This window comes from Siniperca chuatsi, linkage group LG23, assembly GCF_020085105.1.
Source record: "Siniperca chuatsi isolate FFG_IHB_CAS linkage group LG23, ASM2008510v1, whole genome shotgun sequence".
NCBI lineage: Eukaryota > Metazoa > Chordata > Actinopteri > Centrarchiformes > Sinipercidae > Siniperca > Siniperca chuatsi.
Genome location: NC_058064.1, coordinates 18,546,910 through 18,559,105, shown reverse-complemented (window position 1 = coordinate 18,559,105; position 12,196 = coordinate 18,546,910).

The following is a 12,196-nucleotide window of genomic DNA, read 5'->3' as shown; positions in this document are numbered from 1 at the left end:
GACTTATCCGGCTGCTCTTAATGTGAATGAAGGTGTGTAATTGTTATGTTAATGAAGAGGGTAATGATCCAGTGCGACCCCCCGTTGCCACCGTAGGCCCCCACCACACACCAGTGCTCTTCAGAACTGCTGCTACCATCCTTTCTGTTAACAGACAGAAAACCGAGACCATTATTACATGCAGAGTGAACAGGACCCCAAGCATATCATTATGGTGTGATTGTAGAGAGTTATTACTGTTTGCAGGAGTGCAGCTGACAAGGCTCCTGGCCTGTGCTTTCAGACCGCCAATTTACATTTCTGGTCAGCGCTGGCCGCCTGCTCCCACTGGCACTGTTCTCAATTCCACGCTCTGTTGCACATGGATTTCCAGAAAAGTATTGACAAATGAAGGCTTTCTTGCCAAAATGCAATGTATCCATTTTGGAAAAAAGATGTTCTTTTAGCTCAATATTTAAAGAAAAACACAGATGAGAGCATCCTTTGAAATTTTTTGTCAGCAATTATTTTCTCTTGAATGTCATTTTGGAATGAGACCGGCAATATTGATTACTGTATTTCCAGTCAGTGAGAGTCTGCAGTTTTTGTAGATGGAACTGTGATTCAGACAGACAGAAGACTTGATAAGTCTGTGTTCTCATCTAAATGCTAAATGTAGATACTGTTAGTGTTTAATTGAGCTGGCAGGTTTGATTCTTTATTTGGCAAATGAAGGCATGGGATGATCCATAAATACTTGGATCCAGCAGCCACTGTGGCCTGCAATTTCCTGGCATGATATTAGTGTTGTCATCAGAGCTCGACTAACACAGGGTGTTGTTGGATTTTATTTTTCCTAATTTAAATGGCAGGTTAGTTCACAGTAATGGCATAGTCACAGCAAGCATGTTTGGAGCAAGTTATTGGCTTGGTGAGACCTGCTGTGCGGTACAAAAGGAAAGCAAAGAGATGCCAGAAAATGTTAGTCACTGTCCTCTTCCAAGGGGACCACAATGCAGTTTAGGAGGAAAGGTTTCAGTATGCTTCAAACAACCTAGGTGGTACAATGTGTCATCCATCCATGTCTATAGGCACAAGTGTTTATACCTGTTCTGAATGGCCATACTCGAAGGCGGGGCGAAAAGCCTGCTGTCATAGCCGCCTGATGGTGTTGTGCACAAAAAGTGATGGAAGTAGTTGTGAGAAGAATGGAAAAAACAGTGCTTGAGAGGAACCCTGCCTACTTCTACATATTTGCGCACCTGGCCCCTACCAGTTCTGCCGTCGGAAAGGGGTTTTCAAACAAGCACTCTGTTTGAAGCATACTGAGGCCACTAACGCGCTCTAGAACAACACTAATCTGATGCTCCAATCAACGGGATGGCAACATTTGTCTATGCCTTCCAAAACCATTACAAATCACTGTTGAAAAATAAATCTGTTGTGATATGGCAACGCTTTGGTTTGGGTTTGGTTAGGTAAGGAGACTGTTAGGTTTATGCCCCAAAGGACTTGTTTAGGCTTATGGAAAGATTGTTGTTTGTGTTAATATAAGTATTTAGGGTTACAGGTTAGGGAAACATCGTGGGTTTGGGTTGAAATGACTACTTTGTTAAAGTTAGGGAACCTTTGTCGTCATGGTTACGGTAATAAATATGTGGTTAAGGTTAGGTCAATCATGGTCATGCTTTAAACGAACCAATGTTGACTGTCAGTTGGAAATATGAAATAAACAGCAGTCGCAGATGTTTTGTTGACCCATCCATCCACCCCGACCTCCTCCCTCTGCGGGCTTTTGACGATCAATAATACCTCCACCTTGCTCCCCTCATACTATGGCCACTAATGGGCTTTGTCACTTCAACGTAACCATATATCGTTTTGGGGCACTCCTTGGGGAGGACAGTCTCCTGTAGACTGATGTTGACATCCAGTAGTCCACCATTTAAAAAAAAAAACAGAGGGCAAATGAATCTGGTTTCATTCTCATGTTCAGATATGTATTACTGTAACTTTTTCATAACTAGGATGAACAAAATTCAAGTTAAATTTTGTCAACTAAACTATCTTAACCTAGCCAGATTTGGGGTTTAAAACCGGAGCAAGATATTGCTTGCTGATGACTTATTTTTAATCCTGGTTCAATGGCAATTAAACATTATGAACCAACTTTAATAAACCAAATGCAAAATACTAATGAGTAGAATCCCCTGAAACTGATTTTATATATAACATTATTAGATTATTAATACTGATGACAAGGGGCTTCAACTAGGCATTGCTTTTTTTGAAGTGGTCACAAGCCAGAAAGGTTGGGAACCACTGGGTTAATCTTAAACAATGTATTGTATTTTATAAGCTTATCATATGTTTTTAATGTAAACTCTTACTCTGAAAAGTAACTAGTAACTATAGCAGAGTAAAACTAGGAACTATAGTGGAATAGAATATACAATCTTTCTTAAATATAGTGGAGTAGGATCATAAAGTAGCATCAATTGGAAATACTCAAGTAAAGTACATGTACCTTAAAATTGTACTTACAGAACTACAGTAAATGTAGTTGCTTTCCATCAGCAGTTTCTTGTTCAGTCAGACTTAATTTTTGGGAAAACGGCAACATTGCTAAAATTAACTTAGCATGTCATGTTTTTTGCTGATTATTTGTATTTTCATAAATGCAATATATTATTCTCTCCTCTCATATAAACCACTGTGCATCAGAATAACCGCTTCAACAGCCTGCAGTCGCAATTCAGACAGACCACCAAAGTAGTGAAGATATGACGGTGAGGATCTGTGACAGCCTCCCTCCAGTCAGAGTGATCGCATTCCTTACTTGGAGTACTGGCACCTTGATCCACAACATGAGAGAGAGAGCAAAGAGTATGCCACACACTGCTCGATTCACCCCCTCCGATCCTCCTGAGACCTGCTCCGCATGACGGCATGCCACTATTTTTAAACATGGCGTCATTGAGATCACTCATGTGCACGCGAGCCCCCTCCTCAGTCACCGGTGCTGTGAGTCCCAGACACACCCCGCTAGACTCAGCGGGGAGTCTGACTACGCTGGCATTGAAAAACCAACTCTCCATGAATATTGAAAAGGGTTTTTAGCATGCAGTGTGCGTGTTGCTGGGTTTGTCTAGAGATTTAGTGTATTGAGAAACGGCCTCAGTTCTGCTGGTAGAGCAGTTAACACCACAACATGCACCTGACAGGCTGCTTAAACTGCAAAATCTATAAGGTGCTGTGAACATTATACAGAGGTGGAAGGAAATGAGGTACTGTTACATGTGAGTCACCTTGGCATTGACATATGGTAGATGTCAGTGCATGTGTGAGAGCTGTGTGTTCCAAGAATTCTGTGAATTCATGTGAAACAATATTACATCTGAAAGTGTGTTAATGCAGATCCAGGCTCTGGATTGAATATTCAAATGCAACTATATTTACTGCTTAATATTTGCTAAATCCACAAGAGAAATTATTCAGAAAGTCAATATGTACCCCTTGTTTCAGCTGCTGAAAGTCAAAAGATAACAAATGGTTATTTGGATCCCCTGTTTGCACGATGAATCCACAGAGGGCAGCTAATGCAATGATTTGGGTTTGTAATCCAGGATTAAAAAGTGAAGACCAGCTGCTATCCAAAATGCAAATAAATTCTTGTGGTGGCAGAAAGTTTGCTTGAGAACTGTGGCAAGTAAGCAAGCATCTTTTTATTTGTTTTGTCTGGCTTAACAGATGTGGATCTCCTTTGAGTGGCCAACTGTTGCACTCTCTTTCCTCTGCTCTCCCTTCCAGTCTCAAAGCTCCCCATCTGTATGAGAAACAACAATGATAATCGCTCAAGCTAACAAGCTATGCTAATGGTGGACAAACAGATTTGCCTGGTTCATTCTGTAGATAATTTTAAATAATGTGTTCAGAAATTGCTATAAAAGAGGTTGTTTTTTTTTTACATTTTTTCTGAGTCGTTATAGTGCCATTGCATTTGGTAGTCCTACAGCTCTGAAGTATTTGTGTGGTGGGTTCCAGTGCTTTTTTTCCCCACATGGGTCTGAATTTACGTAGAAAATGGTTCAAGTTAGCTTAAAAGTTTTACATTTTGTTAAAAAACTACCCACCCACAAGATCTCGATCTAGACCCACATCCACAATTTTAAATATGTAGAGAAATAGTTTGACATTTTGGGAAATACTCATTCACTTTCTTGCTGAGAGTTGCATGATACCACAATGTTTGTACTGTATGGAGCTAGACCCAGGAGATGATTAGCTTACAGTAGGTTAGCATGAAGTCTGAAAGCAGGGGGAAATAGTTCCAGCTGGTAACTCCCCATAAACATGACAACTTGTCGTTTGTCAAACAAATGAGATACAGTACGTGTTAATTACTGAGCTTTAGAGGTGTTGGTAGGCATATTTTTGTACTTTGGAGAGAGGCAGGCTAGCTGTTTCAGCCTGCTTCCAATCTTTGTGCTAGCTACTTGCCTCCTAGCTGTGGTTTCATATTTAGCACACAGACTACAGGAGTGGTATCGAAAGGCTCGTCTAACTCTCTGACATTTTTGGAAATAGACTTATTTGCTTTTTTGCAAACTAATACTTTAAGGAAAGCACTGAATGCTTGTAGCACTAGCATGTTGCTTTATGGCAAAAAGCTAAAATATTATGTCCATTGCTCAACACACTGGACACTACAGACGTTAAAGCTTTCAGAAACCCAAACATTGAACTGTCACATAAAGCATGTAATGAACTTCTTGCCTCAGCAGAGCTTGGAAAAGGATTGCGTGTTATTTCAGAGATACAAGTGGAAGGAGGAGGAAGGAGAAACGTTGCAAATACAGAGAAGCCATCTGCCTCCTGGTGTAGCATTAGCTTAGCTTTATTACAGAATGAAGGGCTTCCAGTGATATGGTGCATTCACGTGCTCCTCAGACGGTCCTATTTCCTGAGTTGGGAAGTCGTTCTCCTGACTTCGGTGTGTTCTATTTTATTGCTCAGAGCGTTTAAACAACACGTTGATAGCTGTTTGCAGCGCATGACACCAAAGAGCAAAGGAAACGGATCAGGTGAGCCATGAAATATGATTAATTTCAAACATGCATGTTAGTCATAAAAAGTCTGTATTTGGTTAAAAGTACGGTATTGTATTACAAATTACATGTGAGAAAAATGTATATGCAATACGTGAATTAATAAAAAGTTTCTTACCATCAACCCAACGTTTACTTTTGTCCGCCATGTTTCTGCGTAATATGACGTCAACTCGGCAAGTCGTGTACCAAAATATTTGCAGACTCTCCAATTTGTTGTTCTGACTTGAGGGGGCGTTCACGTGAGTTTTCCCAGCCGGGAACTAATTTTTCTGCTTATTCCGATACCACATGAATGCAGCAATAGTATGTGATACAGTTGCTGGTCTTAAAGCAGCTGATTCGTGTTACGCCTCTTGGGTCTCAGAAGTTGCTCATCTCAGTGCTGCTGCTTGTTTTTGTTCTCACTTAATTCATTCAGTTGCAGAGCCTGGGGAGATCTGTGTTCGCTTTGAAATTCTTTTTAGTAAACACACTGTGTGAACTACAAGAGGTATTTTCTGAAGAGCGGCAAAGAAATAACTTGATACCCCTTGGGAGCAGCAATTTTCTTCAATTGTTTGTTTATTTAAAGTCATTAAAACTTGAAAACGATTTAATCAAAATTGGAAGAGAAGTCGTGAAATTCACATTGTAAAATCACCCAATGTAAAATCACCTCTATACCCTGCAGCCCTGACACTGATACACACATGTACACACACACCCTAACGTTAGCTGGTGTTTCCTCCCAGGCAGGCGTGTAGGAGCTTGTAATGATGCCTTGGGAGGCTGGCTGGCTGGTTTTACAAGCGAACCCTGGCGAACCCTGACCACGCACCGCGCCAGGCATCACACCTCTCAGTCTCAGACTGGACCTTATTAATTCACACCCAGTGACTCTATTCCTTTCTCTCTCACCCATCTAATGGCCCTGACACAGCTTGTTCACAGGTGAGCTGTAGCCTCATACACCTCACAAGAACAAGAAGAGAGCTGGATGTTAAAATGTCAGAGCAGATGGAAAGTTTGCACAGAATTACTTTTTCAGTCACCACTGACTAACCGAACAATATTCACAAAATTCATCATTCTGACATTTTTTGGGACAGTAGGCCAACTTAATCAAAACCAGGGGTGACTGATGTAGCCTCAAAGAAATCATTAACTGCAATTATGCAGATGTGATTGCCAAGCAGGCAGAGATTCACTGTTCATTTCATGTAGCGAGAACAGTCAAATGTTTAAAAGAATTGGGTTAATATCGTAATGTAATCTTTAAAGAAACAGTGTCTTGCTGAGCGTTAGCTCGATACCATTCTCACATCTGTGCGCAAATTATGTAGCTAGAGCCCTTGCTTCCAGTCATTATGCTAAGCTAATAGCCTTCTGGCTCTAGCCACATAATTAGCAAGAAAGGGCTTAAGTGTATATCCCAAAATGTTCAACTATTCTGTTAAGGCCAAGAAAACACATTTTTGCTATGTCACTATCACCACAATTGAAAATGGTTGTTCCACAGTCGAACTTTTAAGAGTAAAATTTGATGCTTCTATCCAAAATGCTGTAGAGCTGTGCTGTGCTTCCCAACCTGGGGGTGGGGGGTCCGAATGTAAACCTGAGTGGGTCACACGATGATTAAAAGGATTATGTTTTCTGACTTTTCTCAAATTTTTGCTTTTATCTTGTGAAATATTAGATACTTTTACCTCTTAGGGCCTCTAAAAGTCCTTTAGATAAAACTGTCTGAAAATAAAATGTCATTCTGTGGTTGATCTGTTCAAAACTCATGTTTTGACCTGTGTTAAGGGGACACAAGTGCCTCATTTCACACGAGCCAAAAAGGTTGGATACTACTGCTTTAGAGTACTGTGTGTGTGTGTGTGCGTGTGTGTGAGTGTGAGTGTATTGAGGAGGACCAGCAGTACATCACAGCCTGGCTAATGGAACACTACGCTCCTGAAGGGTCCTCAGCTCTGTCTCGTCCATCACAGCTCCTGATTCTGGGTACACGGTGACACCTGAGCACACCCGCAGGACTTAAGTCCTGTTTGTGCCTATATATATATATATATATATATATATATATATGAGAGAGAGAGAGCGAGATAGATAGATATATACAACTCCTACAGATTTAATCTTAGTGAATCAGGTACAAAATGTTAAGTCTCCATGATGGCTCAAAGCAAATAAAAAACAAACAGATTTTTTGCCTGCAGTGCTGCGTCGTATGTCTTTTGCTTTTCCAAACTGTACCTTGTCTTCCTGTCCATGTCTCCCTCCCTCCCTTGTTGAAAACTCATCTCGACTCTTTTATTTTCAGCCTTCTGTCCACCCGCCTTTGTTGTCTCTTTCCATCTCCTGGAGTCAAATTTAAACGGCTCAGTGGCTGCATCTGATGGGAACACTCATCCTCCCCCTCCGACCTGAACATAATGGTTCTCCCCCTTCTTTGCCCCTCCTCACCTTCACCTCGTCACTGACCTGTCTCCCCCGACATCAAAGCTGTGTGCACAGGGTGGCCTCTCGTAATTCAATTCAATATCAGCCCTGATCCAGCACATCAACAAGTTCACAGCTTCTGAATGTCATTGGTTAAACTTTGAAAAGCCCCCCCCCCCCCACTTTCTTCTCGAGGTTAAGGGGAATTTGATCTCTTGCTTTGTGTTGAAAAGAACCATGACGTTGGATGCGGAAATTGCTGGAGAAATTAGATTTTGTGTTTTATCATCTGTGCAGGTAGGGTTAGGGGTTACAATACAATACACAAGAAAAATGATAAACTAGTTCCAATCAAAGGCAAAGCCATGAAAATGAAATTACTTGTGGATTTTTGCTTTAATCTCATACTACATTAACATGTTCATGGGGTGTCTCTGTCAAACACCCCAGCAGCCATGTGCTTGAAGTCTGCATCTGGTGTTAGTTTTTCTGCATTTGCATGGTGTTGGTATGTAATTTAAGATACAAGACCGTGCATGGCAATTTAATTAGATTGCTTTTTTAAAATGTGAATTCACCTATCGTTGGAATTTAATTTGCACCAAACAACCCCTGGGCTGTTCATTTTGCGTGACAGGCAGACTGACACACATTAGGTGCCATTCCGTATAATGCTAACACGTCTGGCATTACCCGTTTTGCAGCGGCATCCTGATTTTAATTTACTGCCACACTGTACTCGATTTGCCTTTTTTTAAATGCAAACATTACATTCCCATTTTTTAGTGCTGCTGCTGTCGCCAACTGCTGTTTTTTTTTTGTAGTTATTGTTTACAGTCCCCAATAATTTCTATCACAAGCTATTGTTCGTTCTGTCAGCTTACAGTTTCATGATACTAAGCAGGGCTACAGCAGCCTTTGATGAGGTGTATTGCAACATACAACAGCTGCCTATTTACTTTCATCTACAGATATTTTTGTCTCATTGACCGAGGTCTCCCATGGGAGCCAAAGATGTTTTGTTTTGGAATGTTGATTTCTCTCTGGTCGGCCGGGATCCTGCTGCTTTATTATGGGGCTGATGCCACATGGGAAAACATAGGAATATGTCTTGCCTCATGTCAGCAGTGTAGGCCTTGTGGCAACTTTTCTATTTAATTTGGAGTGAGATTCAGAATCGGTGAAGTCTGTGCATTTTATAAGTAGGCCTTCTGTTGCATTACCCACCACAGGGGTCGGGGTCATCACTCATCACCCCCCAGGAATTTTGTTTAAAAAGTTCAGCAGAAAATTGTTCATTTCAGAGACTGTCTTCCTGCATTCTAATGAATCTATGGAGTCATTTTGTTGCTGAAATGCAGAGTCGGGAGGAGAGGGGGGAAGGGGCATTGGAAAAAAGGACTTTCAGAAGAATCTGGAAGGTTAAATATACGAGCGGATATGATTGAATTCTGTTCACGTATATATTGTTAATGGTTGCTATTGGTGATTTGATTTTCAAATTTGTAGTACTCACCTCAAGGACGTAACATTGATTTGAAAAGTGTGTGTGTGTATGTGTGTGGGGGGGGCACAATAATAAAGGGTGGGGTCTGTGGTTCCTCCCCTGGGGGGAAAAAAAAGGATTTGAATACCATTTTCTGCATTTCTACAGTGCATGTTTTGATCATATTCTCAGCTACTTAAAAGCAACACATTATGATTAAGATGGCTACTATACTTAGTTTAATCATTCTGCCAAGTGTATACAAGCGAACCCTGTATATACATCAGAAGCTGTCTTGCACTCTGCATGTTTAACCCACAACCCTTCTGGACATCACATGCTGTGGAATTTAATTAGGGATATATGCTTTACTTTGAAGAATAGGACTGGTAGATCTGTGGCACATTATTTATGGCACTATCAACAGATAATGTTCCATTTGCAACTTTAATCACAACATATAAGAAATGTATCAAATTATGAAATATATATATATATATATATATATATATATATATATTTTAAGAAGTCTCACACAGTCAATAGTTTTATCAAGATCACTGTAAATGTATATGTGAGCTTTTGTTTATGTTGAAGTCCAGTGTCTAACACTCTTTATTATGAGGAGTACATTATGATGATACCTTCTCACTGTAACTCAAAATACATGTCTCTTTTACTCCCTTTTAAAACACATAAAAATAAAAAAACATAAAAGTAAATTTAATGGCTTATATAGGAACACAATCCTTCTTACCTTCATGCATCCATACTTTTACATTTTAAGATGATAAAACATTTTTTCCCTTAAAGGCAAAGTGGAAAAAAGACATGGATGTCCGCTCCACCTTTTGAAAAAATACTTTTCATTTTTGAACGAATTTCTCCTTTGACCAGGAGCCTCCATCCAATTTTCCCTCGTCCAGCCTGGCTGTCATGAAACATATCATACAGCTTCCGCACAGCCTGGCTCTCTTGTATTGATTGGCTGTTGTGTCTTGAGTGACAGCCAGTGTTGTAATGCTCCACAATCTCCCAAGACAAGCAGCTCTCTGCGTTGATGATAAAGGATGTCAAAGGGCCTTGGGGCCTAAATTGAAATGGATCTATGTGTAGTGTATGTCAGAATAATGTAATTGATGTGACTTGGCAGTTAATACTCGCTGTTGCTTTGAGGGAAGCGGCACAGCCAAATACACGTGTATTGGGTAACACAATTTTATGCTTGTGGTTCAACATTGAAGAAAGACTTGCCTGTAGTAGTATTGTAGTGTATAGACAGATTAAATACTTAAGGGAGGATTTCGACAATAGCTATCGCTGTAAGCTCTTATTGTATTTGTGATAACTAAGGGATTCCGTGAGGCTGGTCATTGTAGAAAAATAAGCAGGGTGATTGATCGCTTTGAAAAAGCTCATTTTGCAATTACCACAACCTCAGTGTGGTTTATCCTGCAATCACACAGCTAAGACATTCACTGTTTGACAGGAAATATTGATTTGAATTGATTTACAAGCTAGCAAGTACATTACAAGCTTCCAAAAAAAATTGTCTAGAAGGAATGTCAGCAGTAACCAGTTCAACTACAAACAACACAGAAACATTTTAAGGCATGCCTAAATAGTTTAATTGAATATCTACATGTGTTACGTGAGGCCAGAGGTCAAAATCGGTCCCTAGAAGCTTTTGAATCACGGTGGCTTTGCAAATACACATAAGGGAATTAAGGTGTAATGGTGCTGTTTGTTCTGCAGGAAAGCCACACGAGCCTTAATGGCTCAGTGAGAGGCCAATAAGATCCCCTCCTCCAGAAGGAATTTAAGCTGTGTCTTAAATTATTCATCAGCACTAATCCTCTTGATGTTACTTATATTAGCTTGTGTTATTTATTGTTGTTTCTCTGTGACTCCAGGGGAGAACTAGAAAAGGCCCCTCTGTATTACGTCTATGATAGGTCATGTATTATTAGTTTATGTCAACATTTTGTCTTTCCTGACTTTATTCCATGTTCCAACGGCAGGCTAATTACTTAGCAGTTTCATTCCGCCCTGTCATTAAAGGCAGGTTTTCAGATACATGGATTAATTGGGTCTTAAAGGAAATTGCTTGTTGTCCCCCCCCCTCCCCATTGTGTTCTGATGCATTCAGCGTAGAATCTCTGGTATGTAACCCAACCCAGCTTTCATTACCAGTTAACTGTAAAAACGATCTGTTTAAAGCACAGGCAGCTTTCCATTTTCCTCTTCATTAACTAAAGGGAGTGCATAATCTGGCTCATAATTTCATCTCTTTGCTAATGTTTTACAGAGGCATTGAAGGAATTAGCACAAATAATATGATTTTCACTGCCTCAGTTTCACATCATGTTAACCTTGCACTGAACAATTGCTCACCAAGGGAGCCAATTTACCTCATGCGTATGCATTTATGCACAGGGGCACTTGCCAATATTCTCCATGCATAATGGTGGTATCACCACCTTTTGGAGGGAAGGTATGGGATGCAGTTTTCACTGGGAATTAGTCTTCCTGTAGCAGACGGCCGATCAGCCATTTAATGCATTCTAGTGGTCCTCACTGTTACTAAACATCCCCCTTCCCCATGAATCACATCCCCCCATCCCATATTTTCCTCTATTATGCTGTTGTATTGGTAAAGAATAAGAGAAGACAAATGACCCCTATTACTTCATTGGACAGTGTCTGTTAATCCCATTTCTTTGCATTCTTGCACTTTATCCTCATTCTTTATCCTTCATTCTTTAATCCTATCATTGCCCATATTGTCAGCACACAATGGTTTTTATTAGATGCTTAGTCTAGTTGCACTCACTGTAAGTAAGTAGATCAGGATAGTCTTGGATAAAATCTAAGCCAGTTTAATGTATTTTATATTGCTGTGTAACATTGTATCTTCAAAGAGCACTGTCGCCTAGCAGTTTCAGCTCACACTACATCATCGAAGAGCCAGTGGAAATCCTCTGAGCAGTCACTTAGCTGCCAGGCACAGGCGTAAATGTGCATTAGGGGCCCTATGTTATGCTTTGTTTTATGTTTTGGTGGTTTCATTTTCAAATATACTGTATATACTGTAAAACTAAACTCAACCCTGATTAGCTGACGACTCCATCACCTAAAATTCAAATGAGATGAGCCCCGTGAGAGAGGCCGATCCTATTCAAATCCTGCATGCTGGGCC